A 27,163-nucleotide genomic window follows, 5' to 3' on the forward strand; every position below is an offset into this window, starting at 1 on the left:
ATTTGAGTCCCTTCTTTGAAGTCAACTTTGAAGTCTGAATGTTATCACAAAGTGCACATCAATCGGACAATCTTTAAAGGTACTTATTAATGATATTGGAACAATAGTAAAGGAACAATAATATAGAAAAAGATGATATCTAGCAATTATTGTCTTTGTTACTGAGTAAATAACGTTATGATGACTGCAGTGCTCATGAGCAATAGCAGTATTAGAATTCTGCTTCCAAAGCAGGGAGATTTGTGAAAGAAATGCTTTTGGAGAGCCTAACTTCTCCTTATAAAAATTATCCTCCTTTAAGTGTTAAGGCTCTGCAGGTCCAGTTCTTTATAAAAAGTCATGCCTTTTTCCAGAGGACTTCATGAGCAAGTGTCCCCTGATCGCAGCTGGTTCCCTGGAAGAGGTTTTCAGGATTCCCAGGCATAGCAGCATTTCCTCCTGCTTCCACCAAGCTCAGGTGAATCGTGGGTTCCTCTGCCCTTCACTACTGAGCTGAGTGCTGGGGAGATGGTCTTTCCTTGAGCTGATCCACTCCCAGTGGTCTAAGTGCAAGTGCAACTTATTATTGCCTCGAAATTGTGTGTTTTGTGCAGAAATACTGTATGAATGCAGGATGACCCATATTTTAGCTTTTGGTTTATGAATATGTTAATATTTTCTCAGTCATTGAAGTTAGTTCTCACTAAATTTACTAAGTTTCTGGATAAAATTTTCAGAACTGTCTGAATGACTTAAGTCAATTTGTTGCTTTTGAGCATTTCACCTGCTCCTAAGAAATTTCTTGTTTTATTTATTTTGAGCTTGTGTAATGGAAGTTATCTCTTGAGGATGTTGTACCATATTTTTTTTTGTTTTTGTTTTATATTTGCAGAGCCATTTGCCGAATTGTTGAAATTTATGTGAGTTTACAGAAAATTGCTTATAGTTGTAATTCAGGGTTCGTATATGTGAACTTTGAACTCTTCCAGAGCCGCTCTTAACTCGCATGTGTCGTGTAGCTGTTTTACCAGTAGTTCCCTCTGTTTCATCTAACCAGAAGCAAGTTTGTTGAATGCACCAAAAATAAGTGGTTTCTCAAACACATGAGAGGACAGAATATCATGCTAATGTAGACTAGGTTTGAGAGACTGTGGGAGTAAAGTAAGCAGTTGAGTAGTAGAGAGACTGGTCACAGTACCTAAAAAGAACTCACAGATGTAAAATGAGAGTAATTGTTGAAATATCTTTATCATACTCATTTTTTTGTTACATGTTTTTTTCCATGTAAGCAGATCCCCAAAAGGGTGTGTACCAAGACTATCGTGAAGAATTACAATAAGAAAGTCTTTGAAAATTACTGCTGTTTTGTGTGGTATACACTTAACAGGATGTGCTTTCATGGCTTGTGCCTTGTTCTCTGAGGTATTACACCTATTGACACCACTGAAAAGTCAGAGAGGTTCACGGGGTAATGAGGATGATACAGTTACTGCATTCAAGGTGTGGTGATGATAATGTAGTTATTTTAAGATGTTCTTTTTGTGCACACTTTTAGAAAGACAGCTGTCTCCAAAAAAAAAAAAAAAGAGAGAGAGAGAAAGGAAAATAATTCCAAACAGATAAACTGAAAGGAGAGAAGTGTTCAGCTAAAAGGTAATGAAGTTCCTCTTGTGTATTTTGAGGGATCACAAGGGCTACTTTTTCTGTATATATGCATATAACTTTTTTTTTTTTTTTTGGTATTGTCCAAGGCTGCAGCTCAGATTACAGGATACAGAGAGCACTTTTAAGAATTTGCCTGGGTTTTCACTTCTAAGAGCACTGTATGTTTTATAAGTATAATTAGGGGAGATATGAACATGTTCACAAAAAGTTTTTAAACTGATAAGAAATGATCAGGTTGTCACCAAAGAATTGCTGCTAAAATATCTATTTTATTCAGTACGTGACTCAAATCATGCTCGGTTTCAACTTTGGAATAGAGTTGAGTGAAGGTTTTTATTAGCTGTACAGAATGTGCTATGTTTATGCAACGTACTCATTATCCATTATAATGAGTGTATATGTACATATAGACATGTGCATGTGCACATAAGTATGTGTCTATGTATAGTGATATTTGTAAAATTGTTCAGACTATCAGACAAGATCAAACCCTTTCAGGATGTGATAGGGTGATTATACTCCAGGAAGTTTTGAATCTTTGTGCAAGAGCCCTTCAATTGATACCAGCAAAAACCTTGACCTCGATAAAGAGCGTGCTATGTTTGTTGCAAGTAGCATTACTTGTGATGTATTAGTCCTGTAACACAGGAAATCCATTGCTGAAAAAGCAGTGCTGAGTGTCTCATCAGTCACATATGGTAGTTCAAGGCCAAAATAAATGTAGCAGGAGTCAATGTGAGCTCCAAGTTTCAACAAAGGTGCAGCATGCCAGATAGCACATTCTTTCCAGTCCTATAGTATCACTTTCTTCTGCAGTTTGGACAGGCCTACAGCAATCATGAGCAGCTCATTAATCAACAACTGTCACAGATTATAAGATCAGTCTCCACCCCCTCTTTACTGAGTCTAGACTTAGATTTCATCTTCAAATTTTATCTGGTAGATAATTCTTCCAAGGACATTCATTCACATGGGAAGAAATATGCAGTATGTTAAAAGAATTTATTACAGAGGGCGTGAACGGTCTGTGTCAAAGCTAAGTCCTATTGCAATTCTTGAGTTCACAATAGTGCATTAACCCTCTAAGGCATATTCCTTATATATGTGTTTATAACCTCTTCAAAGTTCTGGCTAGTGACTGCTCTACTTTGATTCTGATTTCTCAAGCATATGCTAATAAAGCTTTTATAACATATTTACATTAAAGAAATGAGAATATGTTACAGTTTCCTCATTGCATAATGCAACTTTCAGAAGAACATGAAGAGCTCTTTTTTTTTTCCTTTCTTTCTTTTTTAAGCAACTTATACAGCAAATAGTTCTTCCAGTACACTAGCAATTGGTAATTGATTTAACATTTTCCTTTAGGCATTAGGGGGCTTTGTGATATCATCTTTGGCTCAGGTTTTTCTAGCGTGTTGAAAAAAATCCAATGCCAGTTGTATCAGTTCTTTTTTAAAAATGTGTTTGTCTCATGCAGCCTAGAAAGACAAGTTTGAAAGTTAAATTTTAAGGATCGAGTTGTGAGAATTCTGTTTTGATTACGTATGAATGTAATAGTATGTGTGCATGCTTACGTAGAAAGAATTTGACTTTGCATTTTTATTCATGCGATAAGTCAATATTGCCAGGACTGTTATCCTCAAAAATGGGCAGTAATTGGTTTATTTATGTAACTAAGTGCAAGTATTCCCATATTGTGACCGCTTAGGATTCAATCCTGAATTCCTAGTTCATGTTGAATAGTGCTTTGGTTATTGTGTTCATCTGGTCAACCAAAGTAATGGTGAAAGAATAGAGAGACAGTAGGCATGTGTCTAAGAAGCAGTGGTTGTAGGAAAAGACAGATAGAAGACCTGTTTTGTCCAGTGCTTGCAGGTTGCATTGTTAAGTTCATGTTTAAGTCACAGTCCACTTCACTGCAACCATTTCTGATATATTCATGAGCAGCTGCATGAAGTGGACATGGATACTTGTGTATCTTTTTTGCAGTATCTGAATTCTAGCCCCTAATCCCTAGATCGTAATATCTAAATATAATTCTTATGCTCTGTATGTAACATATGGAAGGGAGCAAGATAAAAAGTAAATAAGAACAACGTAATGAGAAAGGTTATATTTAAGTTACTAGTTGGTAAATGAAGACACAGTGTGCTTGAGACCTCATTTTCCTTCTCTACTTTATGTTTGAGAATGTTCCTATCTTTGTTTTGAATCTACAAATCCAAACTTTGGAGTTTATGACTCTTACCCTTTCTGTTAAATCTAAGCTGAAATCAGTCCTTTTTAAAACTAGAAAGTGAAGAGGATATGTTGCAGCCCCTTGATTTATCTTATTGCTTAACAGTTGGTGTAATCACCAAAGACCAGGGAGACTCAGTTTCAGCTCCCTTCTTTCCCTGATTTGCTCTGAAACTAACACTCCTACCAGAGTGACTGTTAGATATCAGTCACTCCTGATGATACTTTTCTGCTTAAATTGCTTACTCTTCAAATTAACTTGCTGAAACATGGCAAGATATTAAAAGAGTATATTGCAGTCCCTGACTCAGTGAGTATCACACTATTTCCTTAATAAGTACAAGAGCAAGGACTAGATCCCTCTTTGCTTTCCTCTCCACGTCTGCTTCCTGCAGTGGGGAGTTGTCTGCTGAGTGGGAAGTGTCTCCTGAGTCTTCTCCTTAGCTTCGGAAGGCTTTGTCTGCCAGTCCTAGAAGGCTGTAGGTACCGCATCGTGCCATTGTCTGACACGATCACCACTGCCGAGAGAAAAGCAAAAACTCAACTGCTAAGCAGGAGTTTTGAGAACCTCAGTTTTGGAGTTGAGCTTCTCAGTCCCTCGATAGATGTATTTTTAGGCACATGCCTCTGTGAATGCACTTCTGGTTTACAGTTTTACAATTTAGGAATATTGCTTAAAATAAGAAGTACTTCTGTAGAGTGAGAGAGAGATATCAGAAAGAACTGCTGATGACATGTAGTCAGCCCCATGATGGAACTAGTTCGTTATCGAGTACCAATACTTATGGACGCTTTTAAAACTAAAGGGCAACTCTGGCTGCCCCTTTCTTTACCAGCTCCCCAAAGGAGTCAGACTGCTCCTGGTAAGGGAAAAGGAAACCTCACCAGATCGAGGAGGAGATGGTGTAGGAGCAGCAGGGTCATAGCTACACCACCAGGATGTTTTGCTGTGCTAAAGAGATTGCATGAAGCTGGTTATTCCAGCTCCACAGCCTCATTCTGCCAACAGGGAAGCACAAAGTGACTGTATACGAGACAGAATTTGGATCATTTTGTGTGTTCGTGTATGCATAATATATAAAATGCATGTCCGTATGTCCACTCTGCTTGCAGCACATAGTTTTCAGGTTGTTCATGGAAGCTTCTAAAGCATTATTTCCATTGCTAAAATAGCTCATTAAAACCATGTCTCTGCAGGTATGTGTGTTTAAAGTTACAAAACATTTTGTCCTATACATGTTTTCATATTTTGTCTAATTACAGCATATTTATCTGAAGTATTTCGCAAGTATACATTTGTGTAATACTGGTAGGAGATTAAGTAATAGCTGCTTACTAGCATTATTGCTCAAGAACATCAAATGTTACTGTGATGTACTGAGATTTGAGGTACCAAACACGCTTTTGGCTGCTTTGTTCCTTTGACCTTTATGCTCTTTGGGATAATAAAGCAGTCCGGTAACGATGCCTATGTTTTCCTTTACACAAGTGCCAGTAACCACTTGAACAGGGCAGTTGATTCCAGTTTTGATGGGTGGTGCCTATAATGGACAACGGTAATGTGTCTGAGCCAACTTGGACATCTTTATGCTTCTCAGTGCCAAAAACTTCAAAGCTTCTTCCTTTTAGAACTCTAAAGCATTACAAGTTTGTGTTTCTTCATATCATCAAACTTAATTATTGGCAATAAGCAACTGCTGGCAGGAGCAGCACATCACATGGCTCCATTTCTGCTCTAGAAAAGGTCAGCATATGGCATAAACACTTTGCTGTATTATGCAGCCTTGTACTCTGATCACATAACACATGCTTCAGAAAGCATTATGCAATGTTATACTCACTGATTAATGACTGCTTGCACAAGAAGTTTTTCATTACCCTGAATGCTAGCATCCTGGGAATGATTAACTTTGTGACATAACTCTCATCGCATAAATATGGAAGATTCAAATATAGCCTCAAAATAACGTGTTTCAGAAATAACTGAGCACTTTCCTGCTTAGTACTGTGTACAGTACATGATTAACAACTGCTTTAAACCTTCAGAGTGGAATAGCAAAGCTTATTTGGGAGAACTGCAAACAAGATTTATTTTTAGGGGTTAAAGTTTCACCCAAGATGGATTTTTGCACACAGCGGCATCTCATTCGCAGTGTTTTTCCTCTGCTTGTGTAAGTTTGAATTTCCTGAGAAAAATCTGTGCCAACTCTTTTCAATGTTCAGCCAGTGAGTTAAACAGAGAAAGTTAAATCTAGACCTTCTTCAGATGAGCAACTTCATGTGTGTGTAGTACATAGTTGTGTACAAAAAAACTTGGTTGCAGCAGAATAAGTTCACAGTAATTGCTCTGTTTTTTTTCTTTTTTTTTCTTCCTTAAAGCAGAATAAAAAGTGAAATGTAGTTCTGAATGAAGCAGCTTGCTTACTGAACATGATTACGTATTCACCTTTAACATTTTTTTTACTATTGATTAATCGTGTACAAATTTTACAGATTCTTATGTTGAAAAGCATGATTAAAGAGCTTCACAGATGTGATCATCTTCAGGAAGTACAAAACAGGGAAAACCTGTAAAAATAAATGTTCTTTGCCATTTTCCTCCATGTATGAAGATTCATCTTTTTTTTTTTATGTAATGACAGTTGCTACTAGTTATCTAGGTTAGTTAGGAGAAAGTAGGTTTGCTTACACAAAAGTTCAACCCACAGGAGCAGTTTTTGCAGGCAAAAAGCTGTACTAAACTACTTCTTTATTCATTTGCATTTAAGTGCCAGAGTGAAAAAAAAAATTACATCTGCTTTGAATGATTCTCGCTTATGTAAATCATCCTAACTCTCACAAACAGTCCCTTTAAAGCAAGCTATGTTAAGTAAAGTCTTTAAAACATGAGGACTGATTTAGGAAAGTTACCATACTGCTTCATGTGTTCCAGTCCTTAAAAAGTAATCTTTGCTGAAAACAAATAGAGAAGGTAAACATTGACTTTCAGTATGTTCCCTTTAATTTTTGCCTTTTCCTGCATTCCAACTCCTACAAGCAGTAGCAAAGGCTAAAGGAAACAGGCTCTGACTAAGCATTAGCTACCAGAGTGCCCTCATTATAGCTGAGAGCTCTTATTCTCCCTTAGCCTACGTGCAGAGCCAGCTTGTCTTTCAGCTGTGATGACGAAATGCCATGCATTTCTTCCTGGAATAGTACGCAGATAAGAGGCCACTTGTTATGCTGAGGTTTCAGATGAACTCCGCTAAGGGTTTCAAAACACTCTGTCACAATTATATCAAGTTTCTTTAGCAACCAATTCATTTCAGACACTTTCAAGATAAAAAAAAAAAAGCAATAGATGTTTATTTTCTCTTGTGGTTTCACTGTTTAAACCCTTACAGGATATGACTGTGGATAGTTTATACATGACCTGAATTTATTAATTTTAAATAAAATTAGCAGATCAAATGGGAACTATTCATCTCTTGAAACTCATATTATTTATATTGCAGTATGGGTATAAAGAGCTGGAGAGAAGCAACAAAAATCTCATGGCTACGGTATGGGATGTGCAAACTGGTTGCTGAGTGCCTTGTACTTCTTCTGGCTCCCAGAAAAGTTGAGACTATCTGGGATCTGGCAGAACAGGACCCTGATAGCCCGGTTTAGGAGTCAAGTTCGGAGACAAGGGCATATGTGCCTAATGAGAGAGCCTGCTGATCTATGCTTAGCAGAGGTAGCAGGGACTCATATGAGATCATTTTGCAGATTTTGGGGCCTATGTAGGCGATCCCTTGCACCAGCAAAAGCAGCTTTAGAAGCAACAGACTTAAATCACAGAAGTGTCCAGTCTGCAGAAGAAAGGGGAATGTATGAAGCTTTGTTCCAAACAAGCAATATTCCTAGTAATAGCAATATATTTACATTGTTTTTGAAGAAATGAATATATTGCCTGGAAAAAACAACTGATCAGGTCGAGGTTAAATAGCTCTTTTTACCTATCCTGGAATACTAATTGCACATGTATATCTGTGATATGCCCCATTTCCATTTATTCATTAGGATGACATTAAGTGAGCTGCAACCTGCTTTTTCATTGCGTCTGCATTTCACTTTACACCCATCTAGTTAGTAGAATGCAGTCTTACAAGAGTAAATGCAGGTAAATCGCAGCCTAAGTATTCAATATGCAAACTTTTTTTAAATTCCATCCATTCCATTAAATTCTCATTAATCACTTCCCTTGCAATTCTGCACAAATACTAGTCTCTCATAAATTGGGGACTGAGAACTCAATTCAATTTCCTTTAAAGACAACATTTTTTTTCTCCATTTACATAATGGAATTTGGATCGGGCCTTAAATCTGTAATCATATTCCTGTAATGCATTCTGAAAAAATGTGTAATTCCCAGTGAGGTCACTGGGAATCTTGGCTATTTGCAGTCAGCTCTTTTTGTTTGCTGTGGTGACTCTTGAACAAAGAGGACCCCTTTGAAGAAATTGCGAGAACACTAAATAGGTCAAACTCAGTGTTTCCCTTTTTTTTGTTTCTTTCTTGTGTTAGTTACCAGCTGCTAACTGAGAAAATTTCAGAAGCAGTTTCTGCCAGTTAATAAATTATTTCATAATTGTCAATTAAAAGTTTTCTTGTCTCTTACTATGAAGAAATCCAGTCTTTGTCAGAACTTGATAGATTAACAAGCCTATGTTCCTCCATAGTTTTGCCTGTCTTTTTGTTAAAATATGAAAGTCAATAAAAGTATTTTTCCCATAATGGTCACTAGTAAGTTTTTTGATTTAGTTTTCACAAGAGGTATAGTACACCAAGTAGAACCATGAGTTGTGGATATCTTGGGACTCTTATCTTCATGAGTTTTAGTTTTAATTAAATCCATGGTAACAAAATACACATTTCTTAAATGCTATCTCTAATTTTGTAAAATTGTGCTTTACCTTATTTTCCATGTTTATGGAAACTGATCTTGATGTCTGAAAAAAATCAGACTCTCTTTTCATGAAATACTGAGTGGAAGGGGGAAAGGAAATCATTATTATTTTTTAATTATGCTAAAATGTTAGCTGCCATTCTGTGATGCAGACCCTTGAACTGCTTTGAACAGAAAGTATTATAAATTTGTCTTACTGAAGTCATAGAACCAACAAATGTGGTCCAACAGGAACCTGTAACAACTAACCTGACTTCCTTATGTTCTTATATTCTCTATGATGTTTGACCTTATACCTATCCTTTTAATAACTAACCTGACTACCTTATATTCTTGTGATATCCTCAGTAGACAAGATGATGTTGTGTATCTGTGGGTATACTGTTTATAGCTGGAGCTTCCAAAGGTAAAACATAATGGCCAAGCTATACCTGTTTTTCTTTTGGAGGGAGGTTGGAAGGGGACAATAGTTTGGGCCTTTTTCTTCTGTCATTGTAGACACTTATAGAAAGAAAAGGATTTCCGGAAGACTATGGGACTACAGAAGACATACAGAAGACCTTTAAGATTTAAAGAACTGTAGAAGACTTGCAGACTTATATGTCATTTATAAAAAGCAGTGGTCAGCCTGCTATTCCTCTTCCAAATGTGATTGATGCTGTGTAAGGCACAAACATTATAAAAGTGACGACTGGCTGATTGTAATAACATGATTTCATTTCCTATGCCTAAAGATACCCGAGTATAAGATACATGGGTGTTTCTGTGAGGCCAAATTTTGTCATGTTGCACAGTTACATGTTCCAGCTTTAATACTTGTAAACCCTACTGAGATTTGAGAAACTGTGGTGAAAGTCTTTGGCCAGTGGGGAGGTCTCCAGGTCCTGCTCTCTCAGACTGACGTTCCTAATTCATTGCTATCAGATCCAGCTAGCGGGGCTTGAACCAGCCCCAATTGCTTTGCATGCATTTGCAATTTGAAATAGTGGAAAAGCTATAATAGGCATTTAAAAAAAATCAATCTGTGCAAAACAAATGTTTCTTACCTACCTTAACTAAATCTAAAGTTAAAAAAAAAAAAAGTGCATTGTGCCTTAAAAGTTCAACAACTTTAGTCTGTTTTAACTCATGGAAACAATAGCAATAGGATTTGTCAGTGTGCCATTCTCAACTGAAATGTAAACAGTGTATGCTCTTGAATTAATAACTGATAAATAGGTGTATCAAACATTCACAGGAGTGTTATCAACCGTGCTGAAATAAGCAGTACTTACAGAAATGTATCATTATGATGTTAGGTCTTGCTGTGGAGAATTCAAGAGTTGGGAGTGGGATTTTTATGCTAGCTATCTGTTCTTCAGAGAATTATTTCATTGCTAGAAGCAGATGGTGATTTTTAAACCCACTGCTATTTTGGTGTACTTTTTTTCCCCCCTAAAGTCCTAAAAATAGACACAAGTTACCATATCCAGCAAAAATACATTGTCAGCTCTTTACTCTGCTGGGCTGAAAACAAATCTGTCAGCAATTTCTTTGGGTTAAAGTGTCTGAACACTTGTGAGCTTTTTCTTGCTTTTTTTTTTTTTTTAAGAAAGCTTTTAAAGTGGTTTTGTAACAGAGTCCATTTAAAGCTTTAAGTATCAACAAATTACCATCTGTTGTTATAAAGACACTTTATCAAATTGATGAGACCTGCACTCCAGTTAATGTTGTGAAGCAACTGCATGAATTAGAGTTTGAAGTCTGAATGAGCCTGAAATCAACATTTTCAGCTCTGCTGGAACAGACATTAAAAAAAAAACATTTTGTGTAATTATGAAAACTAAAATGAGAGTGAGAGTTATTCATGTGGAAAAGAAAAAAACACTTGTAATGCATCTTGGTCAAATAAGGTTTGCTTTAAGATAATTTCTTGGACTAAAAATGTGTTTGACATAGTTGCTGAATGAGAAGGGAAGAGGTGTTTTGGATTCCCTGTGCAGGTACAGTTGATTTACATAACAAGAATAGACAATACAGTAGTTTCACAAAAGCTTCAGTGTTAGCTGAGTTTTTCTGATAATTCTTGTCTGAGCATAACAACCAAATGCAAGGTTTGGGTAAAAGCACAGTACTTGTTATCTCTATAGTATGTGCACATTGCCTGGAATGACTGATGTCAAAAACGGAGCCAAAATCCCATCTTTGGATCACTTTGAGGTAGGTGTTTCATTTTAATAAACGCCTGCAAAATATTTTATCTGGCAGCGTTCGTATGTCTGGGGTATGGTTCTTTAAGGTCAAATCTGGCACGGTAGATCATTGGAGATCGGCAAGCTCAATAATTCAAAAACTCAAGATTTTGTTTGGTCATCATAGTAGATCTCAGACCCTTTCAAGAAGTGGTCCTATCATGTAGGGTATGCCTGCTGCTGCTTTGCTCTCAGTTCACTCTGCCATCTTCAAGATGTGTAGCTGTGCGCTGTGTGTATCCGTGTGCTTTTAGAGCAGAGGAGTAGTGAGACCCGTCCCGGGCCTGGTCTTGGGCAGCACCCCAGTGCTAGATGGGACAGGTGCAGTAAGTGGGACCAAGAAGCAACACTGGGGTGAGAATGACATCCCTTTCATGATAATTAGCAATACCAGAAAGCACATAGATAACTAGGTTTCTGAGATAGTGATGAACTGATAAAATTTTGTTTCAAGAAGACCCTTTTCTTCTACCTGCTAGCTTGACATGCACCTCACTTTTTCCTTGACCGTTAGCCCAGTGTTGTCTTCTAAGACCTGATCCTGCCCCTTCCCATCACATTTCATTTATTCACCAAACATCGACCTTTCTATTGTTTTTTTCCTTATAGTAGGAGACTACGATCCTTCCCACACCAACCAACCAACAGAGTGTTGCTGTTCCTCAGTCCCGAGATGAAAGAACCTGAGAGGTTGTGAAGAAGTGCAACCCAGACGGTGGTCACCGTGATGCTTGAGCTGGAGCACTCGGCACTCATCTGATAACTGACTGCTGTAGGCACTGCCATGTGGTCCGCAGTGATTTTGAGATAAACTTGGGGGTTGTGCAAAGTCAGACATTGTCTCAGATGGCATGAAACAAAAAGGAACGTGAAGAGAGAAACTTCTTCATACTTTCATTCACATCGCCTTAAACCAGCAATGACCTTAAGAGAGAAAAGGGAAAAAAATCATTAAATAAATAAATTCTTCTGTTCCTGGCAGTAGGACTTGCTTTACAAACATGAACATTTGGCAGGTTTTTACATTTTCCTCAGCAAAACTGAATCAAAAGCTGAGGAAAATAATCTAAATCAAATCTGAGAATACTGAGTTGTACTGACCCGAAGGCATACCCACTTGGTGAAATCAACAGGATTTACTTGTTTTAGCACAAGAAAGGGAAGGATTCAGTTCTACCTCCCTAAAAAGAGACAGAAGGGCTTTATTTTATTTTATTATTTATTTACCATTTTAGAGGGAATACTCTTTTGGATAGAAAAGAAAAAGAGGAGAAATTAGATAAATACACAGACCTTACTGTACCTAACAATTTTTTTTGTGAAGGATGTAGTCAAGTCATGGGAAGTCAGGATGTGTGTTTGCATTTTTATGCACACGGGTATATGCATACAAAGGCTTTTCAACAGCCCTCCATATCCAGTACGTATCAGTATCTCCAGGTGTGCGTAAGCCATCTGAACCTTACAGTCTTAATTGCATAACTCAACCATATTACAAAATGTTACCACACTGAGATCGTTTACATTATTTCATAACAAAAAGAAATACTAACATGGAACATTTTTACCCTTAGGGGAAAATTGCTAATTATTTAAAATACTATCTGTATGTGTATGTGTTTGTATATGGTATATGGGGGTATGTGAGTCTCATTAGGGAAAAATGTAGGGGTGGATTAAAGCAAGAGCCATGGGATACTGCCCCAAGGTCACAGGAGTTTCAACAGACAAGAATGTCAAAAGCTAAGCAGAAAATATCAGCACAGCTGGCGATAGTGATCTTATTAGGGCGAGATGGGCCACCCCAAAATGCTCCCCCGTAGCCAGAGGGCAAGAGGGGGAAACACTGTTTCCAACCTGATCAGAGGAGAGGCCACGTCCAAGGGAAGGCCTGGGTATGAGTCAGGCGTTTGGTGCTCACTGCAGCATCCAGAAACCTGCACTGGACATGTGTGTCCTGCAGGCAGCATGTGGCTGCTAATTCCTGAGGCAAATGAAGTCAGTTATCTACGTCTTCTCTCCTCAAACCCCCTTTGCTGCTTGCTGGGGGAATAGTGTAATTGCTAAGCTAATAGCTAGCCCCTTCTGGTGGAGGTTTTTCACCATGTGAAGTATCGTTTTGTTTTGTTTTTCCAGGCTGGTAAGAGAAAGAGATGGGTCCTTGTCATGCATGCACTCATGGGACTTTCTGCACCAAAGTGGAGGTTTTCCCACCCTGAGGTGAGTGCCCTCCTCTCTGTGTTTTGTGTGCATTCCTGCACATCTGGAGTAGGCACCGCTAGCTGGCTGAGCAGCGATGCCTTTGCAGCTGTGCTGCAGAGCGTCGCCTCCTCTGGAGGAAAGCACTGAGGATGCTTTCCTGTTGTTTTTGCTTGTCTGTAATCCTGCGAGTTGGAATTGGCTCAAGTTTGAAATTTGCGAATTATCAGGTTTGAAGAAGGATGACAGGTTCCTAAATTCTTGTGTTTCTTCTTGAGGCTTTCTGATGAGAGAAAAACCAGTAAATACTGATTTTGCAGGGTGGTGCCATGAAGTGTCCATGCCTGTGCTCATCCACCTGTTTCCACATACTCCAGGCTTCTTGTGAAATGCATGTAAGGGTATGTTGTACCTGAGGTGAACAAATTACATTTCCCCAAGATCTTGACAAACACATACTGTGCAGCAGCTGATACGCTCCAAAAATGCCCCCTTTTACACCTGTCTCCTGCGACCCTCACTTGCTTGTGGGTGCCCTGTGAGTGCCCTCCCTCCCTTTTCTTCCTGCCCCTCGTCATCTGCCCAGCTTCTTTCAGTAGGGCTTAGCCAGTAGGTGGGTACCCTGAGGAGGACGTGTGGCTCATTGCTCAAAAGACAGGGTCTTCAGTTGTCAGGGACTTATTTTCATTTGGCAATGGAGAGAACTGCAAGGTATATCACATCTGATCTGTATGTTTTGCAGGCCTCTTATACTACTCCTTTCTTCCTCGCTCCATCCATCCCTCGCCTGAACACAAGCGCATGCATGCAGGGAAGGAGGCAAAGGTCAGTCACAGGTGATGGAGAGAGAAGCGTTGATAAAGAGCTTGTTTGCCATTCCAGCCAACAATCAGCTGGATCTTATTTGTGGCTGACAGAAGGGAGTTAGAAATGAAGCAGCTGAGAGAGGTCCTGCTTTGTGATGTGCCAGCACAAATATCATCTCCCCCTCACACTTTCATTACTGTTCCTTTGAGCGGGCTTCTCCTGCAGGATCCTTTGAACTGACTTGTAGGGCTGCTTTTGGCAAGTGTTTCAATAGTCAAACAGAGCATAACTTCTGCTTCCAGCTATTTGTATTATCAGAGTTTTCATCCTTGAAAATGAGAATAAAAGAAGTGTGTATACTAAAAATTGTCACATAATTGCTCACACCGGCTATCTGCAGAGGCAGTGCAAATATGCCTGTGTCTATCTAATAAGTATGTAAAGTAGAAAATTGCACAGGCTGCTGCCATTGTCTTGTTCTCCAAGTCATTTTATATTTGAATTATAATGAACTCACAGCTTAAGTTGAATCCAAAGATTACGAAATGGGCCGAGTTGTTCGTTTGCCAGTTTACAGCTGCATGCTACTAGATTTTTATTACTGGTTTAGGCTAGCTCAGCAAAGCACAGACCCATCTGTGTTCGTGCTGTATGCTAAAATTAACAAACGCTCATTCTTGGAGTCCGAGCAAAGCAAACACTGCTTCATGGAAAAGTTTTATTAAATTACAGATCTGTTCTCTGTTGTCGTCAGTGCTCCAGCCAACTGCTTTATGTAGCCTTGCCTCCGCTATCAGTAGGAGCAGTGCGAGCATATTCCCAGCAATGCCAAAGCGCGCGGGGAAAGGGGGGAACATTTCTGTGTCCAGCAGGAGAGATCCCTGTAAATGAGATTAGGGCCTGGTTCTTTCCTTATCAAACATGCAATCCTTCCTCCACACCCCAAAAAACAAACCATGGACATAATGCTTAGTAGCTAGGGCAGATATAGGTGTCTTCAGTGTCTGAAATGACATAAATGACATTGAAAATACAACATGCTTTAAAAATAGGACTTATTTTTTCAAAGTGAAATCAGAAAAGCTGTCACAACCGTTCTTCAGGTGTGTGACAACTGTGTGTATAGCTGACGTGATGATGCCAGGTGTGTGATACTATAAACTAATACATCAAACATACTACATACATTCATATATTAAGCATACACACTAATAGATATTTTAATATATGCAGTGATACATGGCACGTGCACGACTATGCTTATCTGTAATATGTAGAGCGTGCTCATCTGTAATATGTAAAGCGTATTCTAAACAATCTTTGTCTGAAGGAAACAACATTCCTCTTTGGCTTTTCAACCACCTGCTAAGTAAGAAAAAGCAAATTTGGGAGCTTGTGTGCACCTCTTCTAATGTAATCGCTGAGCCTGGTATCTTCCATCAAAACCAAGCAGTGTTTCCTGGTTTTCTGAGCAGCTCTGCCAAGGTGCCACAGCCCTGCCTCTGGTGTTGAAAAAAAGCTGTTGTTCTCAACATTACTCTTTTGGGGTTTGCCTGGTGGAAAAGGGTGCCCAACAGGGATGTTTTTCAACCTGGAGCAGATTTACCCAGCGTAGCTGGATCAGCACACCATGCTGTTTCCTATGGTCCTCACCCAAGGGCTTGGGTCCTCACCCAAGAAAGCCTGCAGATGCAGGGATGTGTTAAACTTGAATTAATTACAAAATTGATCTAGCTTGAATTTTTAGCTTTTTGCCCATCCCTTAGAATAGAAGCTGGGTGCAGCGACAGTGCTTTCTAAAAATAGTGTGTGCTCTCTGAAAATAAACTCTATACTTTCTAGAAATAAAGTCACAGAATTAGGCCAAGCGTTATGGAGTACTAACATGTAATCATCCCTCTCTCGTGTGACTCTGAGCTCCTTATCATTTGCCAGGATTATGCTTTTAAACCAAAGTAAATATTTTGGGCAGCTTTCAGTAGAATTAATTCTTCTGAAATTTGTTCGACCAAGCGTTTTGTTTTTATGCACAGTTGTGGTGTTTGAAGAAAAAAACGCAGGAAACGTGGAGTCCCTATTGCATGACAATGGCCCAGTGGAAATTCAAATATACCAAAATAGTATTATTTGTGCAAAGACAATTTACTGGCTTATATTAATCATTCAGAAACATTCCTGCTGCAAAAAGGCTTGCAAGGTAAAGTTCCCCTTTATGCATGATTTGACTGTGTATGTGTCTTTACTGTTCACGGACATTAAGCTAACTACCTGTCTAAAACTTCAAAACCTTTTTTTGGTATCTTCTGCATTCCTTGGAGTTAGTTTAGATGACTTGTAAAAGATAGAGCTGACGGAGTTAAGACTGAGGAACAGGTCTTCGATTTATGTCATGTGGTTTCCATCAGCTCCTCGTGTGTCTTTCTCAATGGCAGTGGTTTTCATACTCGTCAAACTGATTTTCTGTGTGATTATGCAATCAAATTTCACAAAAGCGCAGGTATTTCTTTGCTTTGGCTAACTGGGTGATGTCACTGATGGGTCTGGTTGAGGTGGTAGCATGCAGGATGAGTGCCCCATGCTCAGGCTCCTCACTGCATTGTCTAGGTTGCTTCTTGTGCCTGCGGCAACTTGTTTCTGGAACATGTTGGAGCAGTCGCAGCATGTACTGTCCTTCGTCTGCTTTCTTGGAACGGAACATCTTGCATCATTTGTGTTACCAAAATGTCTGTTTTTTCAGCGATTTAGGAGTGACATCTCAGTGTTCCTGCTGCCTCATGTGCTTTCCCCTGCTTGGCCCTGTCTCCTTGCTCTGACCTGGAGCTCCCTGTTGTTGAGGGGGTATCAGGGTGGTGGCAGCACACAGGATGCAATTTTTGGACTTCTTTGCCAATACCAAAACTGGAGATGTTCTCAGTTTTGCTGAACTTTCCCCCTCCTAAAACCAGAAGGATCTTAGGAAAGCAGGAGCGGAATGGAGACCATAGTCTAGGAGGCCAGGAGTCCTCGAACGTGTCTGCTCGTAGTGGCAGCAGCGGCAAGCGAGGATAATGTGCAAAGAGAGCGGGGTTGCTGGCTCTGCCTTGGATGTCTGTCAGAGCAGGGCCAGTTCCTAAACGCGCTCGGTCTTGGTGGCTGTAGCAGGACTGCTGTCATGATGGTGGGTTACAGGTGTGCTTGAACCTGCATTTTGAAGTTGCCATCCTGGCGACAGCTTAAAATTGAGGTCTGCTACCTATGTGCCCTCTGTGAGGACAGAGCAGGAGTGAGTTTGTTTTTTATTTATCGTCTGTAACTCAAGCTCTACAGCTTACAAATCAATGTTTTAATTCAAATGGAAAATGCTGATTTACCACAACACAGAAAATGGTACTTTGCTAAAGATATCTTCAAGAACCATTGAGCTGTGGCTTGTGGCCTTTAAGTCTAGGCTTTTGTTTCCTCTAAATATACTGTATTCTGCTTTCTGTGTGTCTGTCGTGTTGAATAAGTAACAGGCAATGGGCAGAGCACCAGGACTTGTGTCCATGTATTATATAAAACAAAACAGGCACATCTTTGAATTACATGACCAGAATTCCATCAAGGGCTGCCACTCGTGTCAAAAACCGAAAAGCAAATGTTATGCCTGGATCCCAGGATCTTGAGATAGAATTGGAGCCAGTAATTCAAGATATGCCTATATATAGGCGTATATATGTACATATGCCTATATATATGTGTCTATATATATATACTTATATATATATAAAATACTTAGGTTTTTAGTGTTAAAAAAATGCCTTTTCTTCACAGAAGCTTCCAGATTCCATATTGCACAGCTGAGTGTCCCTTCTGATCTCCTGTTTATGGTCTTCTGCTTTGCTGTCTGTTTGCTGTGGAGCTTTCTGTACCATTCTGCTCCATCCAAACATTGGCTGTGTCCTCCTCCCTGCTCTGGCCTGGCTCCTGTGGCTCTTTGCTCAGTGTCAGAAAATAGAGCTGGCAGTGCTCAGCCCTGGTCTCCCTGCCTTGCTGATGCTAAATAACACCAGCAATGGGGAATATGAGCAGCCCCTTGGCTTTGACACTCAATCCGTCAGAAGATCCAGTTCCTAATCAATAAGATGCTGTTTGTATGCTAGATGCTTACGTCTGAGACGACAGAGCAAACAGGATCCTCTGAGAGTAGGTTAGCTGACTCATATAGTTTTCTGGCCTGATATTATCGTATCATGAGTGGATTTGAATAATTCACCAAACTAGTGCTGCTGCAGCAATTAAAAGAAGCGCCATTTGGAAATGTTCTCTTAAACATTTCTGTTATGCGTTCCTCACTTAAGGGATTACTTTGTCTAAATGCTGTGGCCCATCTCCCCAAAGGACAGTTTGGCACTTCTCAAGACTGGGATGACAAATTGTTTATGTCTTTCCTTCCCAGATGTGGGTTGAGCAGACACTGCTGGTCAGCCGCTGGGGGCACCTTGCAAGGGTCCTCAGCAAGGGACGCAGGTGGTGACGAGCACGGCCAGGCCTGCTCATCTCCCACCTCTCGAGAACGTGCTCGTGGTAGGCAAGGAGCTGCCCCTAGCCTTTACTACCCCTGGAGGGTAGTATTTCAATGAATACAACAGAATTCCCTACAAAATGTAGCTGGAGATCTCTCTGTTTTCAGGGTTATTCTGTTAGAAGTGAGTTGCAATTCTCCGATGCTTACTGTTTTGATAGATAGTTAAATCCTATGATAAATGTTAGGGTCTATTAAGTTTCATCTCTCTATTTTTATCCAAATGGTAAACACTACACCAGATGTGGGCGTGAAGGACCTCGAGAAGCTGAGGTAGTTCTGCTTTTATTCAACGTTTTAAACTTTCATAACTGAGAATTTCAACTCATTTTTTAAGGTTGTGTGTGTTTTTGTGTGTGTCTGCTGTTTTGGTTTTTGTTTTGTTTTTTTTTTTAAGAGCTGAGAAAAACAGTCTTACGCAAGTTAGTTTGCATAAGTGCAGTGAGTCATTCACATCTCTTTTTCGTGTGTGTCTGTGTGTGTGTTATATCACGTTATATAACCTTTCTTTGCAAAAGCACTACTGTGAATGTTTAGAATATGTTTTCCTGGTAAAATGAGACAGAAGGGTTCCCATTAGGCAGAGATGTCTCCACACAGGTGCTGTTCCCTACTATTTGGTCTTTCTGCTTAAGGCTCTGGTTCTCCTGGCCTTCAGTGGCAAAATTTCTGCTGATGTGTAGCTGTGCAAGGGGAAGAGTGAGTAGCTCTAACACTTCCTCTTAGCAGGTAGAGCTATGGGGAACTCCAAACACCACTAGTAGTGCTCTGCAAGAGCTTTGCACTGCTGCTTTGCTTTATGTGCTTTTTTTTTTTTTACTTCTTTTTTTTTCTTTTCTCTCCTTACGTATCACCTCAAGTTGCCTTGGTTATGATAATATTGATTTTATGTGCAGGGGTTTCAAACATTGTGCAGTTCTTTCAGCCTGTTGTAATTTCAGCATTAGAGCATTGTTCTTCCCACCATTTAAGGAAGTGGAAATGGCCTGAGCCTCAACACCAGGTCATGCTCGGGGCATTATTTGAAGAAATATGGGGCTCGTGTTCCTTTTGTATGTGATGTGAAGTATATCCTTGATGGCTGTTCTACAAAATCCTTCCAGTGCAGAAAGTTCCCCACAATGGTTTTGCATTGATTGCTCCAATACAATTCAGAAATCCTTCCGCTCTGCTCTAGAGCCCCGTGTTGTTCTCAGTGTGATGCAGGGCCTCTTGCAAGCCCCATTTTTATTTACATTAAAGTACATCATATTTCCGATTTGAATTCAGTGTCGTCACCAATGTCTTAGGTAAGTAGCCTCGTCCATCTGCTCTCTTGCTCATTTCTAGTGATTCTATTGCCAGCATTTTGACTGCTGAGATAATCACTAAAACAGAGACCCTGTGTTTTCTGCCCTATGCAGAGCAGATATATGCCCTCTCAAGATAAGGTAGTGTTCATCCATTGCCTAATTATCAGATTAACAGTATCTAGAGTCTGCAAGAAGTAACATTAAATACTCAGATACTGTTTTTATTTTTCTATGGTCGTATACTCAAATGGATGTTAGGAGAATGAGACTTTCATTTATCAGTATGAAATCTGATTTACATGAGGAACTTTAGTAGTTCTAGCTTCAAAACCAGGAGTAATTTTCAGGAAAATACTTGCGTATGTAAAATGTGGCATGTGCTTAGTTTCCTTGCTAGACCTCAGAAGAGAAACTCTGCTGATCTTGGCAGTAAATGGAATTAATATGTCCAGAGACAAAAGTACTACATAGGAGTATAGCTGTTTCTCCTAACTACTGTTGTCAATAAGCAACAGTAGTTACTCGGCAGATAGTAATTTGTGTGACAACTGAAGATAAGAAAGATCGCTGAACTTGTGGAAGTCTGTGTGCATACAAAAGATTCCTATGTAGACATACAAAAAAACTACAACTGAGAACAGCTCTTCGTATTTAATCACATGAAAGATATTATTTCCTTTTGCATGCAACTGTGGACGATATCTGCATGGGCATAGTGTTTTCATGGATGTCTGATTGCATCAAATGCATCCTGCAATGATTCAAGAGTAACTAAGTTGCCTCTACTGCTGTATTTATCATAATATCAAAACCTCGAAAATGCCGTGTGAGAAGAGCCTCTTAAGGAAAACACACACACACAGAACTTCTTAAAATTAATTTTTGTGCTCATCTGAAGTATGATGACTTGAATTTACTGATCTTTGAGACAACCCTTGATTCCTCCGTCTCTAGTCAGTCCTCTCTCCCTAACACACATAGTCTTTGTGCCCGTTTTTATGCCTACGCCTGCAGGAGTCTATCATCTCATTTACTGACTGTAGAATTCAGTAGTACAACCTAGTTGTCTCCATGTGAGTAAATAACAAGGGGAAAAAAAATCTCCTTAGAAAGCTGAAGTCCAGCAGACGATGGTTCTCTAATGCTACCCTTACTGCATGTTCTTTAGACATGATGATAAGATTCTAGAGAAACAGGATGTCCTGACCACATCAGAAATCGTATTTTATTCAGGGAAACATGCCCTTTGTTCTTAAAAGGGAAAGAAACTTGAGCGAAATGAAAATTTTTCTTCCTGCCTTTCCCATCTTACACAATTTTTTCCTGTATTATTTAGTGCAGAATCAAAAATTGGAATAGTTAAAGAAAGAAAGGAGTAATTAGTAGTAAGTGTGCTAAAGTCAAGAACTTTCCAAGACTCAAATGGATCTTTGTATTTTTGCTGCCTCCTCATGTGATGGCTCAAGCATTACTCTCTAGAAGTAATTTTTTAGCCATTCCACTTCAGAAATTTCACTGGAGATCAGCACAAAACAAGTTAACTTTCCGTAACCATGATAAAGCAGGAATAATTACACTTTACATGACCCTTATGACACATTTCTAGCTGCCTGGAATAGAAATCTGGGTCACTACTCCACTGAGCAATAATGTAAAGCATCAGAACACTGCTGTATTCCAGATAAAATAAATTGCCCTATTTCTGCTGAAGTCGAAAGAGCTATGCTGCTTGTGGAGCTTGAGAAATCTGGCCATGGTTTTGTTCTGAGCTTGTCTGAACTCTGTAAGTGATATGTTTGCTTCTCATAAACTAGAAGAATGGTTAACCTTTTACATTTTAATATATTCTTTACTCGATCTCATTCCTTTGCCCCCTGTTCATTTTAATGCTGTGGGATTTTTTGTTTGTTTGCTTTAAGATTACCTTCTACACGGGAGGAAAACTAGCTCAATCTATTTTGTACATCAGAGGGCTGGAATTTATATTAGATGCAGTATATCTTCTTTTATCTTAACCAAGAAGCCTCAGCAAGTCAATGCTGCTGTTACTAAGAGTATATGGTCAACTTGTTAGCCCAGCAGAGAATAGATTGAAGGGATCTTAGCCCATCTCTAGAGTTTATTTATCGAGTCGCTGCTGAAATATTAGAGACCATCGTAGTGAATTTTCTAAAGGAGGAAGTCAAGGAGAAGAACATTGTTTTACACTGAGCATATTCTCTGAGAGGCTTTTTTGGTACTAAATTAGCCTGGGATGTAGAAGCCATCTCATGCCAAGCTCCCACAAGGGTTTAAGGCTGCATTAATGACATATCAGGAGGTACATATTCAGCATTATTAGGCTTGGTCTGATTCACAGAAATAGGAATAATGCTTGGGAAAAATACTTTTCAGAGTTTCATGGGAGGGAAAAAAATAAGAAAGCAAACTCTGGCAACCTATCATTTGAAACTTCTTCCTGAACCGTATTTTATTTGTGAACCAAATACTGCAGTAATTAAGCTGCAAAATTAAGGGAATGAGCTTCACTTTTAGTGGAAATTAACATTGGTTTTCTCCAGGCATTCAATCACTTAACTCAGTTGTCTTTTTATATTATTCAAATGTGATACACATTAGTCAAACATAAGTGGTTGAAGAATCAAGTTGCAGAATGCCTCTTGAGAGAGACTATGTTATAAACAGTTCTACTAATGGAATATTTATGTTAATGTAAATGAACTCCATAAGGGCTGTGAATCTTCTGAAAGGTGAACGTGAAGTTCCTGCTGCACATCGGATGCTCTTCTCTCCTGGTACGTGTGTGGTGACACGAGTGGTGGGCAGCCCTCTGCCATAGCCAGCAGGGACGTTGCAAGCGCAGCCTGGGCCCCGTGCAGCCCATTGCACACTGAGAACGGTGTTTTCTGCAGTTGTAGCTGAATTCGAGACCCAAGCCAGAACAAAGCTCTAGGTGACCCTGCTTGTGCAGGAGAGTTGAACTACGTGATTTCCAAAGGTCCCTTCCAAGTTCAATCGTTCTGGATTTGTTACTCAAGCAGCTGGGTATTGTGAATGCTCAGCATTGCAGAGGCACCAACTGTGCTGAGTTTTGTGCCCATCTTCAGCTCCGCATGACAGAAAGATGCAGTCTCGTTACTGCAGGGGTCTAGCAGAGCTGGAGTGCTCCAGCAGAAGGGCAAGGTTTGCAGAGGCAGAGGGAAAGCCCTGACAGCAGTGGGTTTCCAGGTGTAGTGCTTCCCTAAGGGGAGCAGCTGCATTGTGGTTTTCTACAGATAACCTCACTGCAAACCCTGAACTTCTGTACATATACATATGTATGTATAAATACATGACTAAGAGCAAGAAAATTGTCATGGGCATGACAGCTTCAGAGGTGGCAAAAGAGAAGACGCCATCCTTTGGAAGAACAGGCAATAGCCAACAAAGTAAGATCTGTAGGATGTCTCCAGCTCCAGCAGGCTCCTTTGGAGAGAAAAGGAGATGTCATGGAGGCTGGGGACAGACAAAGTCCAATTAAGTTATGCCGAGGGTTCGGTAGTAGGTGGGGATTCACCCAACTGCCTTTAATGAAGTCTCCTGCCAAACACAAGCGCAGTCTAATTTAATAGCACAGTCTAATTGGGGGGTTTGTTTGCTTGTTTTTCTTTTCCAGCATGTGTGTTTATTATCAAAATGATTTATATCGTAGAAAGCCTGTCTTTCAACTGTTTTATATTAATTTGGGAACAGCAATGATAAGATTTAATTCCTTCCAAAGAATTTGGTATGCCACATCTCCCCTATGGGATCAGATTACAAAGAGTGTTCGGCTCCTGGTTAGACTGCTTGGATTTTGACAGCACTCAACATTCAGGGTTCTGCTGCTCATTTTCAGGAATGGGAGCTGCTGAACCCTTTTGAAAATGTAACCTTTTGGACTTTTTGTACTTTTGTACTATTTGTGTAATCCTCCCCTAACTGTATTTTCCATGAAGTTATGTGATTTTTTTTTCATTATGTTCAGAGATTATTTTTCTGTTCAGTAAAACAAAACTGAGTAGTTCTGCAAGACTTTTACCACATGCTTTCTAAGCAATGGGATTTTCACATTTCTGCAATTTTTTTTTTCATGTTTGGGCATTTTCAAGATATTTAAAAACCAAGTGTTCATAAATATGTGTGCTAGTGAAACCACAAATACCATGGCAAGCTATAGAAGAGTGATAACTCCAAATACAAATGCTAATTTTACAGTGTAAGTAGTTATTTGTAGAGCCAATTAACATGAATGCCTGATGGATAACAGCAGTTCCACAAACATGCTGCACTGGGACTTTTGCACATGGATATCCACTTGCCTTAATGTCTTGTTTCTTGAGTAACAATGGCAGGCTTTTTGTGAATTGTACCTTTCCAAGAGCTACAGATTACTTTCTTCCAGTAGAAGTCAGTATGATGGCCTAACACATGTTACATATTTCTCTTTTTCAGGATATTCTTCAGTTGTAACTTTGCCCTTTGAAAGATATTCCCATTTTTAGGTGTTGTGGGACTTATGTTCTAGTCCTTGGTGGATACACATGAATACTGGTGAAAAAAAACACAGGTGACAATATCCAGATTAGCATACAGATGGGATGACACATCTCTAAATCACTGTCATGTGAAAGCTTTTTTCCTTTCTTGGAAGACCTTTCTTATCAAATCATCTCTATTATTGCCTCATCCTCACAACTTTATCCTTGCTGTGACAACCCTGCTCCCCATTTCCCTGGTGCCTTTTGTCATTCGTTGCCTCTTGCCATTGACCCTGGGCATCTCTCCAAACTTCTCCCTATGCATCGATGCCGTTTGTGAGCTTCTTGTTCCAGTGTTTCTCAAAGACCTGCTTTCTCTAGCGTGCCAAAACACCATTCTCATCTATGCATTAAATGTTCCCAGCAAGAAAAGCCAGTTTCCATCATGAATTTTTTTGTTCCACTCTGCTTCCTCCGAGCAGCTGTCTGACTTTGATCACATTATCATCTTTGTCCTCCCTCTGTTTGTCAGTTAACTTCTGTGCTCTGGATGTTTTTGCAGGCAAGTGCTACCTCTTTAGCTTGCTGCTGTAGCATGTGTGGCACGTACCAGAGCGCCACTAAAATGTTAATTTGGTGTAGTGAGAACTTCAGTTCGGTGCAGGTGGTGATTAGTAGTCATTACAATTTATGAGCTGTTACTGGCCTGTGTGAAATATCGTAGTGGCCTCTTTTGTGCTTAGGAGCTCCTACCTCAGCAGTAAACAGGGCTAACGTACGAGTCAGAGTGAAGGCAAGCAGCAAGCTGTGACTTCTGCTTTTCACTAAGTTCTCTGTAACTGTTATCTCATTTTTCCATGCCACCCTCATGCCCTTAATCGTATCACGTGCTCGTTGCCTTCTTGGTCTGACCGATCACAGCGCAGCGGGACCCTTTTTGCTGGTGCTGCTGCTGCGCCGTTCGGCACAATGGCCCATGTTGCACCTCCTCCTCCGTGTTTGGTCCCTGTACCCCATCTCTGGAGGGATGGACAGAGAGGAGAGGTGGGATGGAGCTGTCTCCCCAGCCTCTGCTCCTGCATGGCTGTTTGCTGGGTTTTGCTCCCCAGGACAGGGCATCTGGCCCTGTTAGAGCTCAGTTCAGCTTCAGCACAGGGGAAAGAGAAGAGATCCAGCTGCGTGGCCGTGGGAGAGGCACGGTCGCAAGGTTAGGCTCAGCGCAGCACTCGCCTTTCCTTCCCGCCTCCTCTCCTGCTCTTCCCCGTCCTCCTGCCGAGCCCTGTGCAGAGATTGGCGATTAAACAGCAAATCCCCCGCGTGCAGAAAGTAGTAAGCCTCCCATCCCCTCCCCAAGAGGACATATATGCTGACAACAGCCTCATTCAGTCTGACACCTGTTTCACTTTAAAACAGGCTCCTATAAATAGAGTGAATGTAACCCTAGGTGGCATTGCAAAATATTATGGAAAATGCAGTTTGCAACCCTGCAAAAAAGGAAGAGTAGCGCGAGCAAGGGTGGGCAAAAAAGACACTATCTACCATAAAAACCTGGCAGCTTCATACAAGGGCTGTTGCTTTTAATTTAAATGCTCATTTCTTATTCTATTTTCAGATCCTCTCTGGGATTTTAGGAATGTTGAGACGTGCTGGTTATAAAGCCCTAAGTACAAAATGGTCATGGATGGCTGGAATGAGGCATGTTATAATGGAAACAAATCACTTGTCAGTAAGCAACCTTCAAACTTTTGAACAAAAGCTCAAAAGGGTCAGGGAAAGACATGTTTGTTGACTTAAAATGGCTGGATGCAGGTCATCAGAAACGCTTTGGCATCCTGGAGGTGACTCCTCGGTGCCATGCAAAGTTAAGGTTTCCGGCGAGGTTAAGTACTTTGATGGCAACCACAAATGGAACGAGCCACTTCTTACATTAAACAGAAAGCTTATGCTTGTATAAACTGAAATGTGTATACTACCAAAATGTAAAGTGCATATATGAGGACAAAAGAGCCTCACAGTGGAATTTGTCTGTGGAAAGTAGATTAAATTGTACAGGCAAGAGTCATCCTGAGAAGGAGTACGATACGTCTGCTCTAGCTTAGCAGGGTCATTGGTGTTGCTAAAACATAAAAACACATGTGTGTGATTAATTAGTCTAGCTAAAATAGTTAAAATAGTGGAGCTTAGCTTAATAAGCAGTTGAGGATAAATCCAAATAATGCAGTGACTTAGTCAACTTTTTTTGTCTATTTAAATAGGTAAAAGAAGCTCTACAACATTCTAGACCCATAAAGTGGATCAGGACCCCTGGACCAGTCCTCGTGAGGAACAGCTCTCATTTTTCGCATGTAGTATTTTGTGTTGCTCTGTAAAGGGCATGATGTCTGGTAGTGGATATAATGTTGATAAGCTATAGTGTTTGCATATTATTATTCTGAGGCTCCTCTTTCTCTGTAGCTTGACTTTGTTAGAAAATGGTGCTTATGGGTCACCAGGAGCTTGTGAGCTTTCCCAGTTTGCACCTGAACTGGAGGGGGGATTATGGATGATTGTGTTTTGACATTTGGGATCTGTGAGAACGGCTCTCTGCCAAGAGGAAGAACCACAGGTAGCGTGTCAGGAAAGGCAGGGAGACCACAGGGTTAATGGTGCAAGGATGTGCCACCCTCTGCCTGTTGCGTGTGTCCTGGGCATGCAGCAGCAAGGGGAATGTGTTTGGTCAGGGATCACTGGGGAAAGAAAGGACAAACTCTTGCCCTCTGTACACAACCTGACTACGT

General features: G+C 40.1%; 1 long non-coding RNA gene across 1 annotated transcript; it reads left to right on the top strand.

Moving 5' to 3' along the window:
- Positions 1-1,612: 1,612 nt before the first annotated feature.
- LOC148591717 (uncharacterized) lies at positions 1,613-26,027 on the top strand. Its single transcript, XR_015914038.1, has 3 exons — positions 1,613-1,632; positions 13,183-13,266; positions 25,999-26,027. It is a non-coding gene; the product is annotated as an uncharacterized LOC148591717 (long non-coding RNA).
- The last annotated feature ends 1,136 nt before the right edge of the window (positions 26,028-27,163 follow it).

This window comes from Tinamus guttatus, unplaced genomic scaffold (genome assembly GCF_059628265.1).
Source record: "Tinamus guttatus ecotype Peru unplaced genomic scaffold, ASM5962826v1 Tinamus_guttatus_pri_ptg000727l, whole genome shotgun sequence".
NCBI classification, from domain to species: domain Eukaryota; kingdom Metazoa; phylum Chordata; class Aves; order Tinamiformes; family Tinamidae; genus Tinamus; species Tinamus guttatus.